The 26,044-nt window shown below is 44.0% G+C and overlaps 1 protein-coding gene across 10 annotated transcripts in view; it reads left to right on the top strand.

Moving 5' to 3' along the window:
- Positions 1 to 26,044, top strand: part of scn5lab (sodium channel, voltage gated, type V-like, alpha b) — a 469,981-nt gene that overhangs the window by 49,706 nt on the left and 394,231 nt on the right. The window contains exon 2 of one of the 10 annotated variants that reach the window (XM_087987592.1): positions 7,716 to 7,812. The exons of 8 other annotated variants lie outside the window; for them this stretch is intronic. The gene's annotated coding sequence lies outside the window, so the exon portion shown is untranslated. Of the gene's footprint in view, positions 1 to 7,715; positions 7,813 to 26,044 lie in introns of those variants that run through there. One more of the 10 variants, XM_087987587.1, reaches the window with a different exon arrangement.

A 26,044-nucleotide genomic window follows, 5' to 3' on the forward strand; every position in this document is an offset into this window, starting at 1 on the left:
TGCACTCAATATTTACTACACAGTTTGCTCCTTTGTGACATTACTAGTGGCATATTCTTTCTGTACGGTTTGTTTTATGCTCGTGTCCTGATCACTTCAGCCCACCCCTATCCCTCATATCTCCCCTCTCTTAAAGCTTAGCAGTGGAGTGGGGAATTTTAATAGCCATTTGAGTTTGGAATGAGCTGGGAATATAAACTATGTGATCAAAAAAAAACTATTGCTCATCAAATGCCTAGCATACACAGAGGAGTTCGATGAGAATCAATGTTGGGGGAGGGGACTGGTACTGAGCGGGGAGGAGGGCTGACACTGACAGGCAGCATCTCTGGGGAGTATTTTGTTCATGCAAAGCATTTGTTGTTTTGGAATGACAGAGTGTAACAGCAGACAAACATGCCATTCAGACAAATAATTTTAGAAGCAGTAGAATTGTTAGATCAAAACAGAACTAAAGCTCAGTTTGCTTTGTAGCATCTGGTGTAGGCCAATGATAATGCATTGGGTTGTTGACTCATCAGAGTCTCTATTAAGTAGTCTAAGATAGAGACCCTTGGGAACGATAGGTTCAAAGGCATCTATTACCTGTTAAGTAGGCTCCGTGCACTTGGGATTAGTGTCTCGTAAATAAGTCAATAAGCACTTGATGGGCTGAAAGACCTCTTCTGTATGGCTCCACCATGCTCTGGTTCTGGGACTAACCAACAACAAGAGGGAAAGATAAACACAGGGCACATTTTCAGTGAAATTACAGGGGTACAAGAATAATAGAATAGGGATAATATGGGGGACATTGGTTCTCCAGTTGTTGGAGGGGTGAAGGCCAATGGCAAATGCACCCAGCCCCCTGCTGTCCCCAGATAGGGGCAGATGAAGACCCTTCCTACCCAGCAGGTATGTTTCTCTGTTGTGGAAAGCAGACACTCTGGTTTCCTGCCTGGAAGATCGGGAATTGTGCCGGTGACAGGCTGAAGGTCTGTTTGTTGATGCCTTAGTCAGGAAGGTCAACCATGGAACAAGCACGGAGATTGCAGGAGAAACCAGTAGCACTGGCAGCATCCGTGGAGAGAGAAACAGAGCTAATGTTTCTTAGAGAGTAATAGAGATTTACAGCACAGAAAAAGGGGTCTCCAGACTATCACATCTGCACTTAACTATTCCAATCCCATTTCCCAGCCCTTGGACCTCGCCTTGTGTGCCTTGGCATCACAAGTGCACAAATAAATTCTTCTTGGATTAGATTAGATTCCCTACAATGTGGAAACAGGCACTTTGGCCCAACCAGTCTACACCGACCCTCCAAAGAGTAACCCACCCAGAACCATTTCCCTCTGACTAATGGCCCTAACACTACGGGCAAATTAGCACGGCCAATTCACCTGATCTGCACATCTTTGGACTGTGGGAGGAAACCTGAGCACCTAGAGAAATCCCACACAGACACGGGGAGAATGTGCAAATTCCACACAGTCGTCCGAGGCTGGAATCGAACCTGGGACCCTGGTGCTGTGAGGCAGCAGTGCTAACCACTGAGCCACCATGCCACCCCAATGTGGCAGCGGGTTCCAGGTTCCCTCCACCCTGTGGGTGTAAAAGGCTTTCCTCAAATTTCCTTTAAGCCCTTGCTTGAAATCTATTCCCCAATCACTGATCCTTCTATCAAGGGGAAATGATTCTCACTGTCTATCCTATCTATTTTCCTCATAATTTTATACATCTTAACCGTGTCCCTCCTCATGCTCGAAGGAAAATGACCATTAATCTATCCAATTTCCCGAAGTTACTGAAACTCTCCAGGCCAGGCAATTTCCTGGTAAATCTCCCTCTGTACCTTTTCCATTGCAATCAAATCCCTCCTAAAATGTGGATTCCAGAACTGCACCCAACTGTGTCCTAACAAATGTTTTCTCCAGTTTTAAGTCCAGTACAACTCTTCAGAATGGAAAGGGATTGGAAAGTTTATTTTGATACTTTTGACAGAGCTGGAGCAGAGACGGGAGGTCAGATGGTGTGGAGGTCCAGTGCAAAAGACAAAGGGATTGCGAAATATAGTGAAAGGAAAATTGAGATGTTAAATGAGGTTTACAGTAAGGTGTTAATTGGAAAATAAAATAAGAAAGTGCTAGAGAAACAGCATCTGTGAAGAGAAAAACAGAGTTAAGTCTAGTGCCTCTTTGTCAGGTAGACTTGAACACCCCCTCCTCCAGTCACTCAACAGTAGCTACACAGTCACCATTAAAAAAGCTTTTTATTGAATTCAGATTTCAGCATGATGGGATTTTAACAGAATGTTAGTCTTGGATTCTGCATTCCTAGATAGTAAAAAAAATCTAAAGAATATTTCCCCGAGAGTCAGAGGCTGAGGGGTGATCTTATGGAGGTTTATGCAATCATGAGGAGCTTGGATACAGTGAATAGCCAAGCTCTTTTCTCCAGGATAGGGGAGCCCAAAACTAGAGGGCATAGGTTTAGGGTGAGAGGGGAAAGATTTAAAAGGGATGTAAGGGGTAACTTTTTCACACAGAGGGTAGTGTGTGTACGGAATGAGCTGCCAGAGGAAATGATGGAGGCTGGCACAATTACAACATTTAAAAGGCATCTGGATGGGTATGTGATGAGCCAAGTGTTGGCAAACGGGACTAGATTGATTTAGGATATCTGGTCAGCATAGATGAGCTGGACCTAAGGGTTTGTTTCTGTGCTGTACATCTCTATGACTCTAATTGCAGATGCTGGAAATCAGAAACAAAAACAGAAGTTGCTGGAGAAATTCAGCAGGTCCAGCGACATCATTGGAGAGAAAGCAGAGTTAAAGTTTTGGGTCCAGTGTCCCTTCTTCAGAACTGTTCTGAAGGGAGAGCGGGATTGGTTGAACAGTTTTGAAAGTGCAGATTTGATGGACTGAATAGCTTCCCCCTGAAGTGTAACCATTCTACTTTTTTTTGAGTGACTTAATGTAAACTAGTTAAGTACGAGAAGTGCTAGCTTTGTGCAGAATTTGGGAGTGATCTTCTCCAACAGGTGTCAGCTAGACCCTGACTGACATAGTCGAGAATATTGATGAGGGTTTCTGTACAGTTGTGGGCCAGGGGCCAGCCCTAGTGTGGAACATTAGACTCTGAAATCCCTTTCCCGCTTTGGGGGACTTGACAACAGTATTTTGCCGAAAGCCTGGAGAGTGGGTGCGGCTGAAATTTGGTTGCACATGTGTGAGAGATTTTTGCAGTCCTGTTGCCGTCACCTCGCAAGGTTGGTGCTTTGAGTAGTGTTGCAAAATCTTCTTTGATCCTGCTGCAGTCTGATCATATTAAGAGTTCAAAATGTTGGAGCAAGAGTTGATCACATGGTGTCTCTGACTTGCTCTTTTATTGCACAAGATATATATATCTCAACATTTTTTTCTCTTTCTAATGCTTTGATTCTCAGTGTTCAAAAATCTATTGATCTCAGTCCTGAATGTGCTCACAGCTCTACAGGGTAAAGAATTATAGTTCATCCTGATTGAACATTGAAAAATTGGTATCATTGGCTGGGTCAATATTTATTGCCTAATTGCCCACAGCCAGCCACTATGGAGTTTCTCAACAGCATAAGAACCAAGAGCAGGAGTAGGTCATCTGGCACCTCGAGCCTGCTCTGCCATTCAATAAGATCATGGCTGATCTTTTCGTGGACTCAGCTCCACTTACCCGCCCTCTCACCATAACCCTTAATTCCTTTACTGTTCAAAAATCTGCCTCTCTTTGTTTTAAATGCATTCAAGAATGTAGCCTCAACTGCTTCACTGGGCAGGGAATTCCAGAGATTAACAGCCCTCTGGGTGAAGAGTAAGACCAGGAAAGGATGCGAGATTTTCCTTCCTAAAAAAAATGATTGTGATCGGCTGGGGTACTTAAAGAGTAATTGACAGCTAGATTCATATTGAATTCAAATTTCACCATCTGTCATAGTGGGATTTGAACCCATAGCACAGAATTCGGGATTGTCAGCCCTGTATCGTTACCTCTACACTAATATCTCTTGGTTCTTCATGACCAATGCCCTGCCCAGAGGCAATCATTCCTCAGTTCTGCATTGTCCAGCATCCAGTCTGCGTCTAAATTGTTGTACCTTTCAACGATACTGCCTCTCATTGTTCTAAATCCCAAAGAACAGAGGCCCATTGAACTCAACCTTTCCTCGTCCTCCCAGCTCAGGAATCCATCTATCAATGTACAGCCAGAAAAGTTCACAAACTGAGTGAGAGGTAAGTCACATTTGGCCACGTTCCAACTCCTACATTCAAATCACATTAAGAAACACAAGGTGTTGCAATCTGTGATTCCTTGATACATTGTATCAACGTGCTGCTGAAACTTGACATCGTGTCACTGTACCACCATTCTCACTCGCACAGACCTCTTGTTACAACGCATATGTCGAGTGCCATTTATTTTATAAGTAGGGCACAAATGAAAATCATCCTACATCAAAATAAACCTGCAGGAGAATACCCCTATCTTTCAGCCATTTTCAGAGAGAATGACCCGCAACCCTTTGACAGTGGTCCAATGCTCAAACCGCTGTAAGTGATGAATTTACCCCCCTGGGGCTTATTCTTGTCTAGAGGGTCGGGTAATTCCAATGGCTGATCTGCAATCAGAGTGATCCTAACAATGTGGGTTCAACCATCCTTCTTAATCTCTCCCCTTGCCTGGGGTTTTGTACCTGGAAGAGCACAGCAGTTCAGGCAGCATCCAAGGAGCTTGAACTGCTGTGCTCTTCCAGCACCACTAATCCAGAATCTGGTTTCCAGCATCTGCAGTCATTGTTTTTACCTGGGGTATTGTACCCTCAGGTTAAATCACTAACAGTTGTCTCTCTGTAATGAGAGAACAGCCCTATGGTGTGGTAAGACAATGGCGACTTTGCAGTTTTAATCTGCTGTTGGTGAACCTTCTATGTCCTCAGCCTTCGCTATCGCTGTGTTCCTCCAATTCTTGAGTATGCCTCACTTCCTTTGTCCCATTGATGCCCCTGCCCCATTCTGCCTAGGTCTTAAGCCCTGCAATTCCCTGACCAAACTTTACCTCCACCTCTCGTTTCTTCATAAGGCTTTTCTTAAAAACAAATAAGGTTGTAAAAGTGACTTTCGATATCTGAAGGGGAGAAGGTTAATGAGGAATAAATGGGGGCCATTACAGGTGAATTTATATTGGAGAGCACGCAAGATGGTGGGGAAACTAAACAGTTGATTTGAATCTGTCTTCACAGAGTACAATACGGAAAACCTTCCTGAAATACTATGTGACCAAGGGCTTTGGAGGGATATGGACTGGGTGCTGGCGGTGGGACTAGATTGGGTTGGGATATCTGGTCGGCATGGACGGGTTGGACCGAAGGGTCTGTTTCCATGCTGTACATCTCTATGACTCTATGAGTAAAATGGTAGTACTTGAAACATTAGCTACATTGAGGTTTGATACATTTCTTGGAACAGGTGAGAATCATCCCTTAGTGGTCAAGGAGATGGCTGAAGAGTTACTAGATGCATTGGTGGCTATATTTCCTAATTCTATAGATTCTGGAAAAGATGTTGCTGACTGGAAGATAATGAATGTAACCGACTATTTAAGAATGGACACAAAGGGACAGTGGAGAACTGTAGACCTATTAGCTTAATGTCCATAGAGGGGAAAGTATGAGAATCTAATATGTATTGTTGAAAAATGACACACTTAGTCAAAGTTAGTCATCAGGGCAGTTTGCAAGAATACCAATTGAAGAGGAAAGCCTTAAGAATGTATGATACAGCACATGCTCTAAAAACAGTGTGCAGGTAACAGCAAGCAATTAGAAAGGCCACAATTTTAAGAGAAATTTGAAAACAGAAGTAAATATGTCATGCAGCAATTTCATAGAGCCTTGATGGGATCTCACTTAGAATCCCCTTCAGCCCATTGCATCCACACTGACCCAATGAATGACATCCCGTTCAGACCTGTTCCAATATGCTATCGCTATAACATAGAACATAGAAGAATACAGCGCAGTACATGCCCTTTGGCCCTCGATGTTGCGCCGATCCAAGCCCACCTAACCTACACTAGCCCACTGTCCTCCATATGCCTATCCAATGTCCGCTTAAATGCCCATAAAGAGGGAGAGTCCACCACTGCTACTGGCAGGGCATTCCATGAACTCACGACTCGCTGAGTAAAGAACCTACCCCTAACATCTGTCCTATACCTACCACCCCTTAATTTAAAGCTATGCCCCCTCGTAATAGCTGACTCCATATGTGGAAAAAAGTTCTCACGGTCAACCCTATCTAAACCCCTAATCATCTTGTACACCTCTATCAAGTCACCCCTAAACCTTCTTTTCTCCAATGAAAACAACCCCAAGTGCCTCAGCCTTTCTTCATACAATCTTCCTACCATACCAGGCAACATCCTGGTAAACCTCCTCTGCACCCGTTCCAGTGCCTCCACATCCTTCCTATAGTATGGCGACCAAAACTGCACACAATACTCCAGGTACGGCCGCACCAGAGTCTTATACAACTGCAACATGATCTCAGGACTCCGGAACTCAATTCCTCTACCAATAAAAGCCAGTACGCCATATGCCTTCTTCACCGCACTATTTACCTGGGTGGCAACTTTCAAAGATCTTTGTACATGGACACCAAGATCCCTCTGCTCATCCACACTACCAAGTATCCGACCATTAGCCCAGTACCCCATCTTTTTGTTACTCTTACCAAAGTGAATCACCTCACACTTAGCTACATTGAACTCCATTGCACTTCTTGTGGCTAACCCACCTAGCCTGCACATACCTGGACACTATTGGCAATTTAGTTTGGCCAATCCACCTGACCTGCACATCTTTGGACTGTGGTAGGAAACCGGAGCACCCGGAGGAAACCCACGCAAACACGGGGAGAATGGGCAAACTCCACACAGACAGTCACCTGCGGCAGGAATCAAACCCGGAACCCTGACACTGTGAGGCAACACTGAGCCACCGTGCCGCCCAGGAAGGATCTAAGGAAGAACATACTTGTGATAGAAGAAATGCATTAGAACCTCCCTAGATTAATCCCTCGGCTGGCAGGGTTGTTTTGTAAGCAGAGGCTGAGGAAACTGTTTGTTTTTACTGCAGTTTTGAAGAAAGAGAAGCGATGTAATTGAAAGGTATAAAATTCAGGTCATGAAAGAGCAGATGTGGATAGCATGGTTCTGCTGGTTAATCTCAGGCTACGGAACAGGCTATTTAAGAGTGAGATAGGGAGGAATTTCTTACTTCAGTGAGCAGAAAATCTTTGAAACTCTCTATCCTGAAGGGCCAGTCTAACAGAGTCGAAGACTGACATTGATGGGTGTCTGGAGACTAATGACATGAAACAACTTTGAGTCATAGATCCACCACTTCCTCTGACAGCTCATTCCATACACGCACCACCCTCTGCGTGAAAAAATTGCCCCTTAGGTTCCTTTTAAATCTTTCCCCTCTCACCCTAAACCTATGCCCTCTAGTTCTGGACTCCCCCAAACCAGGGAAAAGACTTTGCCTATTTACCCTATCCATGCCCCTCATGATTTTATAAACCTCTATAAGGTCACCCCTCAGCCTCCGACGCTCCAGGGAAAACAGCTCCAGCCTGTTCAACCTCTCCCTATCCTCCAACCCTGGCAACATCCTTGTAAATCATTTCTGAATCTTTTCAGGTTTCACAACATCCTTCCGATGGGAGTGGCACATGAAGATGGTGTGGGAAAATTTCATCGTGGAGATCTAAGGGGCAAATTTTTCACACAGAAGGTGGTACGTGTATGGAATGAGCTGCCAGAGGAAGTGGTGGAGGCTGGTACAGTTATAACATTTAAAAGGCATCTAGATGGGTATATGAATAGGAAGGGTTTAGAGGGATATGGGCCAAGTGCTGGCAAATGTGACTAGATTAATTTAGGATATCTGGTCAGCATGGACGAGCTGGACTGAAGAGTTTGTTTCCATGCTGTACAATTCTATGAGATGATCAGCCATGATCTAGACTCTTGGGCAGGCTTGATGGGCTGAATGGCCTATTTAGTCATTTGTACATCAATCCTAATGTCTCTTTATATGGTTTGAACTGTATCAGTCGTTGTCTGATTATGTTACTGTGAAGTATCCGGCGCTTTTTAATAGGTTAAAGGAGCTATACAAATGGACGTTGTTGTACATTGAAGTTAGCAACTCTCTGATTTTACAGCCTTTCACTTACAGGTCCGTTCCCCACCCTTGGCTTTCCTTTTCTACTGCAACCTGTAGTATTTAAAACCTATTATCAAACCAAAGCTTCTCAATTTCCTTGTCATCTCTCCTTCTCTCAATTTTTTTTAACCTTATATTGTGCACCTTGGAAATCAGTTGGTTTTTAATTGAAGGAAGGAGTGAGACAGAGTTTATATAAAGATTCTTTTCGTTAGATTTTTGTTCTTAAAGAACTGCGATTGTTAAGGGTTGCAGCAGTTTTCAATGACATGCTTGCTGTGTTTGGTACAAAATTACGCTAGGAATAATAGATACCTAAAAGTGGATTACAGGCCTGTAATTCAATTCAGTGGATTTGGTGACGTCAAATGCTTGAGTGATTTATGAATGTCAAAGGGCTTGAAGATTGAATCATTCCTTTCTGTTCTCACTGCCAGCTATGAGAAAGAAGGAGAGCAATTTTGTTTTTGCAAAATGGAAATGTTCTTTTTCAGGAAAGCAGGGAGTTAATGTGCCATACAGCGCTGTCACTTCACACAGAATTGGGACGTACCCCTTTTGAACTCTGAACATTATTGAACTTGTTGCTTGCATGGACTGTATTGACTGGAATTTCTAAGAATGAAGAATGAGGGAGTATCTCATAGAAACTTATCAAGTGACTAGACTTGGAGGGGTATTCCTGATGACCAGGGACTCCAGAACCCCAGGGGTCACAGTTGAAGGACTGATATGAGGTGAAATGTCTTCACCCAGAGAGTGGGGAGCCTGTAGAATTCTTGGCCACAGGAAGTTGTTGAGGCCAAAACATTGAACGTTTTTGAGAAGGAGATGGATATAGTTCTTAGTGCTAAAGGGATCAAAGGCTTTAAAAGGGACCTAAGGAGCAACGTTTTCACGCAGAGGGTGGTGCGTATATGGAATGAGCTGCCAGAGGAAGTGGTGGAGGCTGCTACAATTGCAACATTTAAAGGTTAAAAATCATACAACACCAGGTTATAGTCCAACAGGTTTATTTGGAGGCACTAGCTTTCGGAGCGGTGCTCCTTCATCAGGTGGTTGACAACCAATTGATGAAGGAGCGGCACTACGAAAGCTAGTGCTTCCAACTAAACCTGTTGGACTATAACCTGGTGTTGTGTGGTTTCTAATTTTGTTCACCTCAGTCCAACACCGGCTCCTCCAAAACATTTAAAGGGGATCTGGATGTGTACATGAATGGGAATGATTTAGAGGGATATGGGCCAGATGCTGGAAAATTGGACTACATTAATTTAGGATATCTGGATGGTATGGACAAGTTGGACCAAGGAGTCTGTCCCCATGCTGTATATCTCTATGACTCTATGATATGGGAGGAAAGCAGGAACAGGGGACTGAGTTGGTGATCAGCCATGATCATATTGAATGGGGCTATAGGCACAAAGGGCTGAATGGCCTACTACAGCTCCTAGTTCTATGTTACTTTCTATACAATGCAGAATCACAACATGGTTATTGGGGAAGGAAGGGACTAGCCAGATCCCTTGCCACTCTCTCAATGTAGAGCAAGGGAGCTCTGCCCTAAGGCCATGTGAATACTTATTATTCAACTAATAACACTGAAAGAAATATTTGGTCAATATTTCTGTTTGTGTGGAGCTTGCTGTGAGCAAATTGGCTGCTTCATCTCCTCCATTTCATTAGCGATTACACTTTTAAGCTGTTCTTTGGTGGTCATGAACAGGATTCCAATGAGTGGATGTTGTGGACATGCTAGTGTTTGTTGGCATTATAGCAAAAATGAGTTTTACTGCCAGAACACTGCAAAGGTTTATAATTGAGATTACACTGTGTTGCCTTCTGGCCAATGTCTCAGAGTATCTTTTGTATCAGTGGTGTAAATGGCGTCGCCTTTTGGAAGTATTAAGTAAGTCCAGCACTCCTGCAGCGGATTCCGAAACCCTCGGACTCACTCTTTACTAACTATCCGAACTGGAAGCAGAGAATGACAAAGAGAAAAAGCAGAACAAAATAATAAAAAGAGAGTGCCATTGACAATCATCATTATCTGCACCTTTCATTTTTAATGCTGATTCTGACAGAAAGCAACTTTCAATTTCCACTTTTCTGTCAAGCTAGCGCGGAGTTAGAAAGGAGTTTTGATTAGATTGAATGCACTGGGAATTCGATTGGGGCAGGCTGAATGATGTGTTACATTTAAGTGTTTACTGCCAGAGATTTTTATTGATATGTTGATTGGATTCCACCCGAGATTACCTTTGTAAGGTTGGGGCTGAGTGATGTGTAGGGCACTGGTTGGCATTTGGCATTCTGGGTCCTAATCTTTGACATCGGGTCCAGCGGACATGGAGGGAGTGAACGTTTTCTCTCTAACCCTGTAAATGTAAGCTGTGGTTTGGTTAGTAGGACTTTCCATTCTGCATTAGAAGGTACAACTCCTGTTCTGGAGACCTGAGAATGAAATCTCAGCTCACGTTCCTCGTGAGGCACTGAGGGAGTGTCGTGCTGATGAATCGAGCCCTATTTTAGATGAGATGTTAAATAGCGATCTCCTCAGGATAATGTTAAAGAAAACCCCATGACACTAACTCAAAGAAGTGTTTAGAGTTCCTACAGAGTGAAAATAGGCCATTCGGCCCAACAAGTCCGTAACAACCCTCTGAAGAGCATCCCACCCAGACCCTATCCCTTCATTTCCCGGGGCGAATCCACATGACCTGCACATCTTTGGACTGTGGGAGGAAACCAGAGCACCCAAAGGAAACTCACATTGACCACAAGAGAATGTGCAAACTCCATACTGTCACCCAAGGGTGGGATTGAACTTGGGTCCCTCAGGCTGTGAGGTAGCAGTGCTAACCACTGAGCCACTACGTGCAAAGTGCAGGAGAGTTCATCTTAGTCAACATTTATCCTTCAACTAGCGTCACCAAAATAGCTCATCACACTGATGTTCCTGACCAGCTACCTCCCTACAACAATGACTATAATTCCAAAGGGCTTCATTGGTTTTAATACACTTTGAGATGTCATGAAAGACACTTCAAAAATGGAAATCTTTCTCTCCAGTAGGGGCAGGCCCACAACAACAAACTAGTGTAGTGGAAAGGAACACTAAATGTACAATTTGGGTCCAGGAAAAGGCCATTTAGCTCCTTAAACCTGCTCTGAATCATGGGCGATCTGATGTTGGCCTCAACTCTGGAAAGGGGGTGGAGAATTGGCAATGTCTTTGATCTAGAATCAAGAATATTCAGGAGCTAATGTTCTAGGGACATGGATTTGAATCTCAACATGGCACAAGGTGAAATTGGAATTCTGTTTTTTTTTGTAAAATTCATAGCTAAAAGCTAGCCTAACAATGGACGTGCAACCATTGTTGTAAAAACCCATCCAATTTACACATATCCTTTCAAAGGTGGAAATCTGCCAGCTTTACCTGGCATGGCCTACGTGTGATTCAAGAGCCACAGCAATACGGTTGCTTAATGGCCAAGCAAGGCAGTCATTTCAAAGGCAGGTAGGGATGAGCAACAAATGCTGGCCCAGCCAGTGATACCCACGTCCTATCACTGAATAGTTAAACACTCTTGCCTACCCTGCCATAGCCATTGATATGACTGAATCCTTCAAGTAACATAGCAAACCTTAGGCTAGTTCTGTCTTTGCAGTGAATTTTCTGGTGTTTCCACCCATTGCCTGGGACAATAATGACCAATAGTTATTCAGCCAAATGCCATTTAATTTAAATGTTGCAACTGTATCCGCATCCACTGCTTCCTCTGGACGTTCATTCTGCAAACGAACTACTCTGTCTAAAAAAAAATTGCCTCTCATGTCCTTTTTAAATCTTTCTCCTCTTACCCTAAAAATATGACCCCTAGTATTGAAATCCACCATCATAGGAAAGGATACCTGCTATTCACCTTATCCAAACCTCTCATGATTTTGTAAACTTCTAGGAGAGCTTATGGCTGAAACGTCGATTCTCCTGCTCCTCGGATGCTGTGCTTTTCCAGCACCACACTCTTGACTCTGATCTCCAGCACCTACATTCCTCACTTTCCCTCATCCCTCAATATCCTAGGTTCCAGTGAAAGAAGTCCCAGCCTCTCCTTATGACTCAAACCCTCCATTCTGGGCAACATCCTGGGAAATCTTTTCTGAACCCCGCCTCCGAACCCCCCCCCAGCTTAATAACATCCTTCCTACAACAACACGTTATGGCTGATTCCATCCTCTCTTCACTCAGTCTTCCTCCAGACATATCTGCACAGGCACATCCAGCTGAGATCCCTGGATGGTTGTCAGCATTGGAATTAGACGAATTACATGATAAGTACACGAATAAGAAATATTTGGAGGGATGGGGACCGAGCACAGGCACGTAGGACTATCTTAGCTTGAGATTATGGTTGGCATGGACTGGTTGGACTGAAGGGTTTGTTTCTGTGCTGTATAACTCTATTGGAAAAGGCAACCGAAAGCCCATGACTGACCATTCAGGTCATTGGTGTTGACGCAAACTGGCTGGGTACATTTGTCTATGCAACCAATGCAAGATTGGAGGTGTTGAGCCAATAGGAACTGAAAAGGTAGAAGATAATCACAGCTTTACTTCTTGGCAACCATATGTCGAAATGTTGGAAGATGGCGTTTTGGAGCATCAGGAGTTAAGGTATAGGGTATGAGCAGAAGAACTATATTCAGCATCAGTTGGTCAGCCTTTGCCGAGCAGTGAGGTTTTTTTTCTGCATGGTAGAGATTTATACCTCTTCCCTGGAAATCAAAAAAAAATGTAAATAAAGTCTTGAAATTCATAGGGCAACAATTCGAAAGCAGCTTATAAGTGTGGGGAATCTAAACTTTAAGAAGCTTTTTCTTTTGCTTAAAAGCAAAATCAAGCGCTGCTTTTAAACTGAGGTGTTGCTGTAAAGAAACAGGAATACAGCAGAGCTTGCAGCAGCTGTGATTTTCTGCGAGTTAAAGCGAAAGGTTACAGCAAATTGAATTAAAATGATGATTCTATTTCAGATCTCTGGGTTGCGCTGTGTATGTTTTGTTTTGTAATAGGCTGGAAAAGCTTTTGGAATGAGTGGGAAGGCAGTACGGGAACGATTTGCTTCTCAAAAGGAGTCAGCACTTGTGCATTACTTCATTGTTGGCCTCACTGGTACTTTGAGAGCGAGTTGCAAGATGGTTTGTAAATTCACCGCAGTGAAGGGATGACACTGCCAACTTGGTGTTGCAGTTTGGATTGGTCCTTTCTGCAGTGGGCTGGCATCCAAGTCGCATATTATCAGATGCTTTCACCCTGTTTACCTGAAGTAACTGATGCTTTGCTGAAACCTTTCGCCCCATTTGACTTGGAGCCCATGTTGTTTTGCCAAACAGCAGAATCCAGAGCAAGACTGCCTCTTAGTATGTATTTATTGAACCATAGAATGAAGGAGGCTGTTCGGCCCAATGTGTTTGTACTAGCTCTTTGAAAGAGCTACCTCTTGTTCCAGGCTGCTTAACTCTGAACCATTTTAAATATTTAGCCAGTTCCCTTTCAAAGGTTACTCCTTCATTGACATTGACTGCCCATTTAGGCTGCTCATTGAAAATTGCTCCACCTTATTATGCAAAGGCAAACTCTCCTCATGCGCATTTGTCAAACTCTGTGTTCTCTGGTTATCTGTGTCTGGAAATGGGTTCTCCCTATATACTCAACCAAAAACCCTCTTTAATATCTTTATTAAACTTTTAGATAATAATCATTTTCTAAAGTGACCAATTCCATGTTCTCGTTACTGAAACTAACAAAGTTCTCTTTTCCCCACAAACCCAAACCAACCAACTCTGCTAATGGGGCCATTCTCCCAGGGGTGGATCTTTGGGCAGTGAAAATGAAGAGAGAGAGCTCATGGCTTCCAGAACAGTCTGAAAAGGTGTTTTGGTCCCCCTCCGCCTCCCTTTTTGCGAGTTTGCAGTTTTCTTTCAGTCCACGTGCTTGTTCAGGATCATCACACCTGCCTGAACTTTATACGTCACTGACCTCATGGAAGACCATTCCCGTGGTTCCCACACCAAACTTCATCCCATGAATTAAACTGTCTCTTTCGCTTAGCAGAGCCTTGTGTCTGGCTTTGGTATTCCTGATGCTGTTCCCACCCCACCATGAGGGGTGAAACTGTAATCAAGTAGGAACCGGGATAGTTTGGTACCTGGTGAAGCTGTGGGCTGTCTCTTTTAAGCTTGCCTTCAAAGTTTGGACTGCTCTTTCTGCCAGACCATTGGATGGTGGGTAGTATAAAACTATCCTTATATGTCGAATGTGATTCAACTTTAGGAAATACTCAAAATTCTCTGCTGGTAAATGATGGCCCATTATCCATGACCAGCACTTCCAGGAATCTGTGCATTGCAAAAGATGTGAGCAGTTTTTCTATCATCATCCCTGTGTTTGACAAGTGAACTCGACACATCTGGTCACTTTGAGTAGACGTCCACAATGACTAAGAACATTGAACCCTGTAAGGACCTGCACAGTTGACATGTAACTGAGTCCAGGGTTTACCCAGCCATTCCCATGAATGTGGGGGTGCTGCTGGTGGTAACGTTTGTCCTTGTTGGCACTTTGGGCACTGTGCCACCTATGCAGCTATGTCTGCATCCAAACCTGTCAACCAGACATAACGTCTCGCCAACACCTTCGTTTTGAAAACCCCTGGTGGAATTCAGCCAGTATCTGGCAGCGACCTTTACTCGGGACAATCACTCTTGCTCCCCACAGTAATTTGCTGCCCCTCCGCTGTGATCAGGTCTCTCCAGGTCCAAAAAGGTTTCAGTTCTGGTTGTGATGGTTCTTTGGCTTCCCCCATCACCACCAGCTGTTTCAGTTTTGTCTGGGCCTGATCTTTCTGCATCCACCATCTGATATTGTCTGGAAGTGTGTCCAGAGAATTTAAAACCATTGTGGACTCTTTCAGGAGCAATACCACCTGGTGGCATATCTGGCACAGGATGTAGCTCAATGTATCTGCATTTGCTACTTAGCCTCCCAGATGGCTTTCCAACTCGTAATTATATGCACTTAGTATTAGAGTCCACTGCTGAATTTGGCCTGAAGCTATGGGTGGCACTGCCTTGCCCTCTTTAAGTAGACCTAGCAGAGGTTTGTAGTCCATTATTATTAGAAATTTAGCACGCACTTGTAAAAAAGGGGGCTGTGTGGTGGCTCAGTTGTTAGCATTGCTGCCTCACAGCACCAGGGACCCGGGTTAAGTTTTTCTGCAGCTGTTGAAATATCTTGCTGCTATATTTTAAGAGGACCCCAGCAAAACCAGCATCAAATCAAATGGAGGAACAATGAGAGACTCCATTGTTGAGGATGGAAAAGATCTGAGGTATTTGTCAGTCTGTCAGACAAAGTTCTAATCAGCTTAGTCAAAGTGGCATAGAATTATAGAGTCACACAACAGGGAAACAGACCCTAGTCCACACCAAACATGTTCCCAAACTACACTAACTCCACATGCCTGCATTTAGCCCATAGCTTTCCAAACCTTTCCTATTCATGTTCTTATCCAAATGTCTTTTGAACGTTGAAGCTGTACCTGCATCCATCACTTTCTCTGACAATCCATTGCACAGGCAAACCCCTCTCTGTATAAAAAGGTTGCCCCCAAGTCCTTATCAAAACTTTCTCCTCTCACCTTAAGAATATGCCCCTGAGTTTTGAACTCCCAAACCCTAGGGAAAAGCCCTTGCTTTTCACCTTCTCTATGGCCCTCATGATTTTATCAATCTCGACAAGACCACCCTTCAACCTTCTAAGCACGAGTGAAAAAAGTCCCAACCTCTCCAGCCTATTTTTATAACTTAAACCTGCCATTTCCAGCAAAATCCTAGTAAATCTTTTCTGAACCCTCTCCAGTTTAATAGTATCCTTTCTATAACAGGCGACCAGGACCGCACACAATGCTGCAGAAGAGATCTCACCAACATCCTGTACGTGACGTCCTAACTCCTATTCTCAAAGGTCTGAGCAGTGAAGGCAAGCGTGCTAAACGCCTTCTTAACCATCCTGTCTACCTATGATGCAAATTTCAAAGAATTATGTACCTGAACCCTTAGATTTATCTGTTCTACAACACTACCTAGGACCCAGCCATTAATTACGACACATCTGGATAGTAGTAACAAGATAGGTCAGAGTCAGCATGGATTTATGAAGGGGAAATCATGCTTGACTAATCTTCTGGAATTTTTTGAGGATGTAACTCTGAAGATGGACGAGGGAAATCCAGTAGCTGTAGTGTACCTGGACTTTGAGAAAGCTTTTGATAATGTCCCACATAGGAGGTTAGTGAGCAAAACTAGGGCGCATGGTATTGGGAGCAAGGTACTAACTTGGATTGAAAGTTGGTTGGCTGATAGGAAACAAAGAGTAGTGATAAATGGCTCCATTTCGGAATGGCAAGCAATGACCAGTGGGGTACCGCAGGGATCAGTATTGGGACCGCAACTTTTTACAATATATTTTAATGATATAGAAGATGGTATTAGGAATAACATTAGCAAATTTGCTGATGATACTAAGCTGGGTGGCAGGGTGAAATGTGAGGAGGATGTTAGGACAGGGTGACCTGGACAGGTTAGGTGAGTGGTCAGATGCATGGCAGATGCAGTTTAATGTGGATAAATGTATGGTTATCCACTTTGGTGGCAAGAACAGGAAGGCAGGTTACTACCTAAATGGAATCAATTTAGGTAAAGGGGCAGTACAAAGAGATCTGGGTGTTCTTGTACACCAGTCAATGAAGGTAAGCATGCAGGTACAGCAGGTAGTGAAGAAGGCTAATAGCATGCTGGCCTTCATAACAAGAGGGATTGAGTATAGAAGCAAAGAGGTTCTTCTGCAGCTGTACAGGGCCCTGGTGAGACCACACCTGGAGTACTGTGTGCAGTTCTGGTCTCCAAATTTGAGGAAAGACATTCTGGCTATTGAGGGAGTGCAGCGTAGGTTCACGAGGTCAATTCCTGGAATGGCGGGGCTACCTTACGCTGAAAGACTGGAGCGACTGGGCTTGTTTACCCTTGAGTTTAGAAGACTGAGAGGGGATCTGATTGAGACATATAAGATTATTAAAGGATAGGACACTCTGGAGGCAGGAAACATGTTTCCGCTGATGGGTGAGTGCCGAACCAGAGGACACAGCTTAAATATATGGGGTAGATCATTTAGGACAGAGATGAGGAGAAACCTCTTCACCCAGAGAGTGGAATGCTCTGCCCCAGAGGGCAGTGGAGGCCCAGTTTCTGGATTCATTTAAGAAAGAGTCGGATAGAGCTCTCAAGGATAGTGTAATCAAGGGTTATGGAGATAAGGCAGGAACAGGATACTGATTAAGGATGATAAGCCATGATCATATTGAATGGTGGTGCAGGCTCGAAGGGCAGAATGGCTTACTCCTGCACCTATTGTCTATTGTCTGTTATCTATTGTTACTTAAAGAAGGAGAAATTCGTATAAGGGTACCTGATTTAAGAACTTAAATATGAGCAGGAGTAGGGTGTTCAGCCCACCAAACCAGCCATACCATTCTATCCAATCATGACTGACCTCCTGCCTCTCCCACCCACTTCCTCATAGATCTTGTTTCCCTGAGAGACTAAACATCTATAAATCTGAGTCTTGGATAGCTTCAGTGATGAAGTGTTCATAATCGAGGTAGAAAATTCTAAGTGTTCCAAGTTCTCCTTTAAAGAACCATAAGATAAAGATGCAAGGTGTTATGATTAATGTATTAGCATGGATAGAGGATGACTGAACTAAGAGGAAGCAAAGAGTGGAAATAAATAAGTGCTATTCTGGTTGGCAGTCAGTGACTAGTGGTGTGCCTCAGGGATCAGTGTTGGGGCTGCAATTATTCACAATTTACCTGGATGATTTGGAATTGGGGACCACGTGTAGTGTATCAAAGTTTGCTGCTTGACACTAAGATGAATGGCAAAGCAAAGTGTGCAGAGGACTGTGAAACTTTGCAGGGGAACATAATTACATTGACTGAGTGGGCAAAGGTCTGGCAGCTGGAATACAATGTTAATAAATGTGAAGTCATCCATTTTAATAGGAATAACAGTAAAAAGGACTATTACTTGAATGGTAAAAAGTTGCAGCACGCTACTCTGCAAAGAGACCTGGGTGTCCTTGTGCATGAATCACAGAAGGTTGGTCTGCAGGTACGACAGGTAATTAGGGAGGCAAATGGAATTTTGTCCTTCATTGCTGAAGGGATTGAGTTTAAAATCAGGGAGGTTATGTTGCAGTGGTATAGGGTGCTGGTGAGGCCACACCTGAGAAAGAATGTACTGGCACTCAAGGTGGAGGAGTGGAGGTTCTGGAGTTGAGGGGGCTGGCTTATGAGGAGAGACTGAGTAGATTGCGATTATATTCATTGGAATTTAGAAGATTGAGGGGGATATTATACAAACATATAAAATTATGCAGGGAATAGGTAATGTACAAGTAGAGAGGATGTTTCCACTGGCAGGTGAAATTAAGACAAGAGGGCATAGACTCAAAATTAGAGGGAGCAGATTTAGGACAGAATTGAGAAGGAACTTCTTCACCCAGAGGGTTGTAAATCTATGGAATTCCCTGCCCAGTGAAATGGTTGAGGCTTCCTCAGTAAATGCTTTTAAAGCTAGATAGATTTTGTTTGAGCAATAAAGGAATTAAGAGATATGGTGCGAGCGGGGGTAAGTGGAGCTGAGTCCACTAAAAGATCAGCCGCGATCTTATTGAATGGTGGATCAGGCTCAAAGGGCCAGATGGCCTCCTCCTGCTCCTAGTTCTGATGTTTTTACGTATGTTCTATGAATCATAGGGTTTAGCAGCCGGAGTAGGCCACTCATCCCTTTGAGCCCGCTCTGTCATTCAATGAGATCAGGGCTGAACTGGCTGCGGTATCAACTCCACTTTCCAGTCTGGCCAAACACCCAGTAATCATCGAGAGCAATTTCCCAGGGTAATGGCCTAAGCCTCTGGATGATTGGTCCAGCGACATTACCCATTGCATCACTGATCCGCAGAGAATGACAATGGATTCACAGTGAATTCATTACCATACTGCATTCAATTCTGGTCTCCCTGCTTTAGGAAACTTGAAAGAATGCAGAAAAGATTTACAAGAATGTTGTCAGGGTTGGAGGGTTTAGCTATAGGGAGAGGCTGAATCGGCTGGGGCTGTTGTGGTGGTGGTACCACATAGAACAGTACAGCACAGGAATGGGCTCTTCGGCCAAAGAAGTTGTGATGTACATGACACCAAATTAAACCAATCCCTTCTGCCTGCACTGGGTCCATGTCCCTCCATTCCTTGCATATCCATGTGTTTATCTAAAATCCTCTTAAATGTCCCTATTGTACCGATCTCCACCAGCACCCCTGGCAGCGTGTTCCAGGATCCTACCACTCTCTGTCTAAAAACTTGTCCCTCCCATCTCCTTTGAACTTTCCCCCTCTCACCTTAAATGCATGCCCCCTAATTTTAGACATTTCAACTCTGGGAAAAAGATTCTGACCGTGAACCCTATCTATGCACCTCATAATTTTATAGACTTCCATCAAGTCTCCACTGCTCCAGAGAAAACAACCTGAGCTTTTCTAGCGTTTCCTTATAGCTCATAGCCTCTAATCCAGGCAACATCCTGGAAAACATCTTCTGCACCCTCTCTAAAGTCTCCACATCCTTCCTGTAATGTGGAGACCAGAATTGAACGCAATACTCTCAGCGTGGCCTAACCATAGTCTTATAAAGCTGCAACAAGACATCCTGACTCTTGTACTCAATTCCTTGACCAATAAAGGCAAGCATGCTGTGCACCTTCTTTACCACCTTAACTTTTTGTATGGGCACTTTCAGGGAACTATGGACTTGAACTCCATGATCCCTCTGTATATCAACACTGTTTGGGATCCTGCCATTAACTGCACACTTTTCCTTAACATTTGATCTCCCACAGTGCTGCACCTCACAGTTAGCCAGATTAAACTTCACATCCAATGAACAAATAAAACAAATCCTTCTCATTGTTATGAACGGATAAGTGAGAAGAAATAGTCTTAATCAACCACAGGGTCGGTAACCAGAGGAAACGGATCTAGATAAATAGCAAAGAAAAAGCGGGCGGATAGATGGGAGCTATCTTGTATGTTTAATATTGACTTGGAATGTGCTGAAAAGGGTGGAAGGAGCAGATTTAATGTCTGCATTTTATGTCTTTATGTAAAAACGTTCGTTTTGCCAAGTTTGTTTTGGCGAGTTTGGTGTTGTGCTGTGAAACAAACAAGATCTCTCACCTTATCTTACCAAATTCACACCCCTATGACAGGTTTTCCAGGACACATCCTTATCCTGTCCTACCACACACCATAACCAGAGTAACTCACCATTACCAGGATAGCCTAGAATAGATTGGCATCCCTGGCACCCATGCCCACTTTAAAAGGCTGCTCTGCACCTGGGACATGCCCTGTCAGTTTGGAGCTATCCTGCATGGTTCTCGCCATTTGCCCCAGACATGACATCCCGCGGCAATTAGTGCCTGCTTTGTTGCCAGGGAACTAGAGGTCCTTGTGGATGTGCTGGTGCAGAGCGACATCTCCTCTCCCTGCTACATTGGACAATGGAGACCTTGACACTAGGTCTTGGCAGCCTGGTCTGAGGTTTCCACCTGGCTTAGTGCAGTGCCAGCCATATAGAGGAAAGCCCAGCACTGTAGCAGGAAGGTCAATGACATTATCATCTCCGTCAGTGTGAGTGCCAAACCTATCCCTGCTCCTGCACCCACCTCCCATTGAAGCTCACGTTCCATCAATCTCACTATTGCCTTTGACATCTCACTCTCTCTCACCCATCCTTCTCACTGCTAACCTGTGCCCCCTGCATCCTCACTTGATTAGGACACCTACCTCTGTGAATACCAACCTCTCTCTCCCATTCCAAGAAGAAAACAGCCCCCAATGGGGCAGAAAGCATCAGATGGGTGGTGGGCTGCCTGATATTCAGTTCCTAATCCCTGATAAAGATAGGGTTCTGATGCTGACCACCCCGAGAGGTTGACTAACTGTCCAAGCCCTGGACTGATATTGGATGCTCCCCATGACTTACTGTTTTGGGGTCCCCCGCCGGACAGAAAGCTATCTCTCTAGACTTGACTGAATGCTGCTGACACCCATGATGTGCTTCCTGGCATTATGTGTGCACTAAACAGCAAGGCAATACAGCAGGACTGTGGGTCTGATATCTCTGGCTGGGGGGGGGCAAGGTCCGAAAAGGTAAGGTGTTGGGGAAAAGTAAATCTTATGCCGAATCGTTTAAAACAAAGTAGTCAGGAGAGGAGACCTTGAGTAATTAACTAGCTTTAATAATACCTCTTTATTCCGAGGTATTCCAATGAAATACAGAATGTTACAAGTTATATCGTAATTAACACAGAACTGTGTGGAAGCCATTTTTTTGTCAATTTTGGTCAAATTTTCCCACACAAGGTAAGCCAGGGAGACTGTGAGCATCCAGGTAGATAGGACTACAAGAACAGGAATAGGCCATTCAGCCCCTTCAGCCAGTTCTGGCATTCAATAAGACCATGGCTCATCTGTGGCCAAACTACATACATCTGTCTTTGACTCATATCCTTTGAAAGCTTTGCTTAACAGAAGTGTATGTGTCTCAGATTTGAAAAGAACACGTATCCATTGTCATTTGTGGAAGCTAGTCCCAAACCTCTCCCACCCTTTATGTATAGAAGTGATTCCTAACATCTCTCCTGAACGGTCTGGCCCTAATCCTCAGACTGTTTCTGAGGTCTAGAATCTCCAACCTGTGGAAATAGTTTATCTTGATCTATCCTGTCTTCTCCTGTTAATATCTTGACGACTTTGATCAGATTACGCTCTGAAACTTCCGAATTCTCTGTTTAGAAGCACAGTCAGTGACTGCTACATGACAGGCACCCACTCTGACTTTCATGTCAAGAATTCTCGGCATTGGGTTGAATTGAGGTGGCTGGTAGAATAGAAAGTGGCACGTAAATGAAGCAAGATTAATAGGTCATTAACAAGCAATAATTCCCCCTTAATAGACGACTCACCCCTGCCTAGCAGGAAGCCTTCATTGATGCCTGGAATGTCGTTAAAGGTTGCAGGGAATTCCTCTGGATGTAGTGGGAGGCCTCACTGGACCCCCTGTGCTACATGTCTTGGCTTAGTGCATGTTGCCCAGAGCTCTGTAACTTTCTACCCAATAGTGTTTTTGAAAGACAATCAGCCCAATATTTAAAAAGCAAAAACAAAACACACAGACAGGGCTTTGTGGAAAGAGCTGGGATGACTTGGAATATTCTTTCATTCTTTACAAAGCTCTTCGAGATGTTCTGTATAATCGCAAGACTCTTACTTTCCTTTCAGACAGCTAGCACAAAGAGCAGAGTGGTCTCCTCTTGTGCAATATGAGCCTAGGAATCCAGGCAAACAATTATTTCCAAGGTCGCGTCTATTTGAAACGAACCGTGCAGTTCTGCTTATCAGATTTTGAATATGTAGAAAGGTTAGAATCCTAGGAAGCCTTTCATAAAGATGTTCTTAAACTTGAAAGGGTTCAGAAAAGATTTACAAGGATATTGCCAGGGTTGGAGGATTTGAGCTATAGGGAGAGGCTGAACAGGCTGGGGCTGTTTTCCCTGGAGCGTTGGAGACTGAGGGGTGACTTTATAGAGGTTTATAAAATCACGAGGTGCATGGACAGGATAAATAGACAATGTCTCTTCCTTGGGGTGGGGAGTCCAGAATTAGAGGGCATAGGTTTAGGGTGAGGGGGAAAAGATTAAAAATGGACCAAAGAGGCAAATTTTTTCACGCAGAAGGTGGTGCATGTATAGAATGAGCTGCCAAAGGAAGTGGTGGAGGCTGGTACAACTACACCGAAAAGGCATCTGGATGGGTATATGAATGGGAAGGGTTTAGAGGGATGTGGGCCAAATGCTGGCAAATGGGACTAGATTAATTTAGGATATCTGGTCGGCATGGATGAGTTGGACTGATGGGTTTGTTTCCATGCTGTACATCTCTCTGACTTTATGACTCTATTCGACGTCCAGGGATCTGGCGGAAGTCGGAATGAAAACCTTTATAGATTGCCACTGAGCTGCCTGCTGACTACAAGTGTGGTGAACTAGAAGGAACAGCTGCCAAGGATCATGGCCATTGAAAACAATAACAGGCTCCTGAATTGAATTAAAGTCCAGTCAGTCCAGTCTTGACCAGTGAAAAAAACTCAACTGGGAAAATCCAGCAGTTCCGGAAGACAAAAGAAATCAATCAGGCTGCAAGATCTTGCTATTAAAATCAAACAAAGCATGAACTGAATGTGGAGCAGTAATTCCTGGAACTGAGACCCTGTGTGATAACAGATAACACTCAATTCGATCCATTGTGCCTGTGCTGGGACTACAATTACTGGAATGGGTAAAACCAAGTTACAGAAAGCTTTTTACAGATGGCTATCATGAAAGAATCAATTGCAGCTCAAAAGAATGCCTGTTAAGATCTTCTATCCCTCTCACTGTGCCTACCATCCACCATTACAAATGAGTTTATTCCCCTCACTACCCTGAAATAAAATTGAGGAATGCTACTAAGTTGATTCATGATCCTCGATATCTCCGTTCAGCAGACATCAATTCAGGCCCTTTTTAAAGATGCCAATTGATTATTTTCTCCTGGAGTGTGGATGGGTATATGAATAGGAAGACTAGATTAGGTTAAGATAACTAGGAGAAAGCGAGGACTGCAGATGCTGGAGATCAGAGTCGAGAGTGTGTGATGCTGGAAAAGCACAGCAGGTCAGGCAGCATCCGAGGAGCAGGAGAATCAATATTTCGGGCAGGAGCCCTTTGTCAGGAACCCTTTCCTGATGAAGGACTCCTGTCCGAAACATTGATTCTCCTGCTCCTGGGATGCTGCCTGACCTGCTGTGCTTTTCCAGTACCACACACTCTCGACTAGGTTAGGATATCTGGTCAGCATGGACAAAGTTGGGCCGAAGGGTCTGTTTCCGTGCTGTACACCTCAATGATTCTATGACTCTGTGAGTCTTGACTAGGTAATTTTGGTCATTGGAGAGGCAGTTTAATTATTTCACAGCTTTCCCTATCTTTCATTATTTTGAAATTCTGCTTCACATCTGCCCTTAGTTTTCCCCTCAGTGAGTTCATGGGCCATCAGTATGGTACCAGCCTATCTTCATCACTTAGTTCTTAAAAGCCCGCTGTAACGCTGGTCAAGAGTTTCGGAGCCTTTGATAAAACAAAAGACCAGGAGGAGGCTGTTCAGCCTCCAAAGCCTGCTCCACCATTTAATAATTTCATAGCTGCTCCGATATTCTGTGGCAAGGAGTTCTAAAGACACTCAGCCCCATGAGAGAAGACATTCCCCCTCAGCTCGGTTTTAAATTGGCACCCCTTTTATTCTGAGACTACACCTATTACAAACAAGTCATTACCTTTCATGTGGCTGTAAGAAACAGGAGCTGGTGTAGGTCATTTGGATCACTGAGGCCATCAACACAATCAAACTGGCTCGAAGGTAGCAGACAGAGGGTGGTGGTGGAGGGTTGCCTTTCAGACAGGAGGCCTGTGACCAGCGGTGCGCCACAAGGATCGGTGCTTAGTTCACTGCTTCTTATCATTTATATACATGATTTGGATGTGAATAAAGGAGGTATATTTGGTAAGTTTGCAGATGACAACAAAATTGGAGGTGTAGTGAGCAGCGATAAAAGTTACTCAGAGTACCATGGAACCTTGATCAGATGGGCCAATGGGCAGAGGAGTGACAGATGGAGTTTAATTTAGATAAATGTGAGGTGTTGCATTTTGGAAAGGCAAATCAAGGCAGGACTTATAAGTTTATAATGATAAGGTCCTGGGGAGTGTTTCTGAACAAGGAGACCTTGGAGTGCAGGTTCATAGCTCCTTGAAAGTGGAGTCGCAGGTAGACAGGATAGTGAAGAAGGCGTTTGGTATCCTTTCCTTTATTGGTCAGTGCATTGAGTGCGGGTCATTTTGCTATAATGGGACAGTTGAGTTCCTCTGCAACCTTGTGTGATCGAAAAGCACACTATGGAAAACTGCAACAGAAAATCACACAGTAGAAGATCACTCATGGAAAATTGCTAACCCATTCAGTAGAAAGTTCGTGTTATCCAAACAATGTCCACAATTCGTCAATCATGTTATAACCATTTCACGCTGATGAAGCGTCCGTTTTAGCGGAATGACCTGTATGGGAGTTGGGAGGTCATGTTGCGGCTGTATAGGATATTGGTTAGGCCACTGTTGGAATATTGCGTGCAATTCTGGTCTCCTTCCTGTCGGAAGGATGTTATGAAACTTGAAAGTGTTCAGAAAAGATTTACAAGGATGTTGCCAGGGTTGGAGGATTTGACCTACAGGGAGAGGCTGAACAGGCTGGGGCTGTTTTCCCTGGAACGTCGGAGGCTGAGGGGTGACCTTATAGAGGTTTACAAAATCATGAGGGGCATGGTTAGGGTGAATAGCCAAGGTCTTTTTCCCAGGGTAGGGGAGTCCAAATCTAGAGGGCATAGGTTTAAGATGAGAGGATAAAGATAAAGAAGGGACCTAAGGGGTAGCTTTTTTATACAGAGTGAAGCGCATGCATGGAGTGAGCTGCCAGAGGAAGTGGTGGAGGCTGGTCCAATTGCAACATTTAAAAGGCATCTGGATG

The sequence above is a fragment of the Chiloscyllium plagiosum genome, unplaced genomic scaffold (genome assembly GCF_037043375.1).
Source record: "Chiloscyllium plagiosum isolate Xiang-an unplaced genomic scaffold, Cpla_swu_hap1 HiC_scaffold_5, whole genome shotgun sequence".
Lineage (NCBI taxonomy): Eukaryota > Metazoa > Chordata > Chondrichthyes > Orectolobiformes > Hemiscylliidae > Chiloscyllium > Chiloscyllium plagiosum.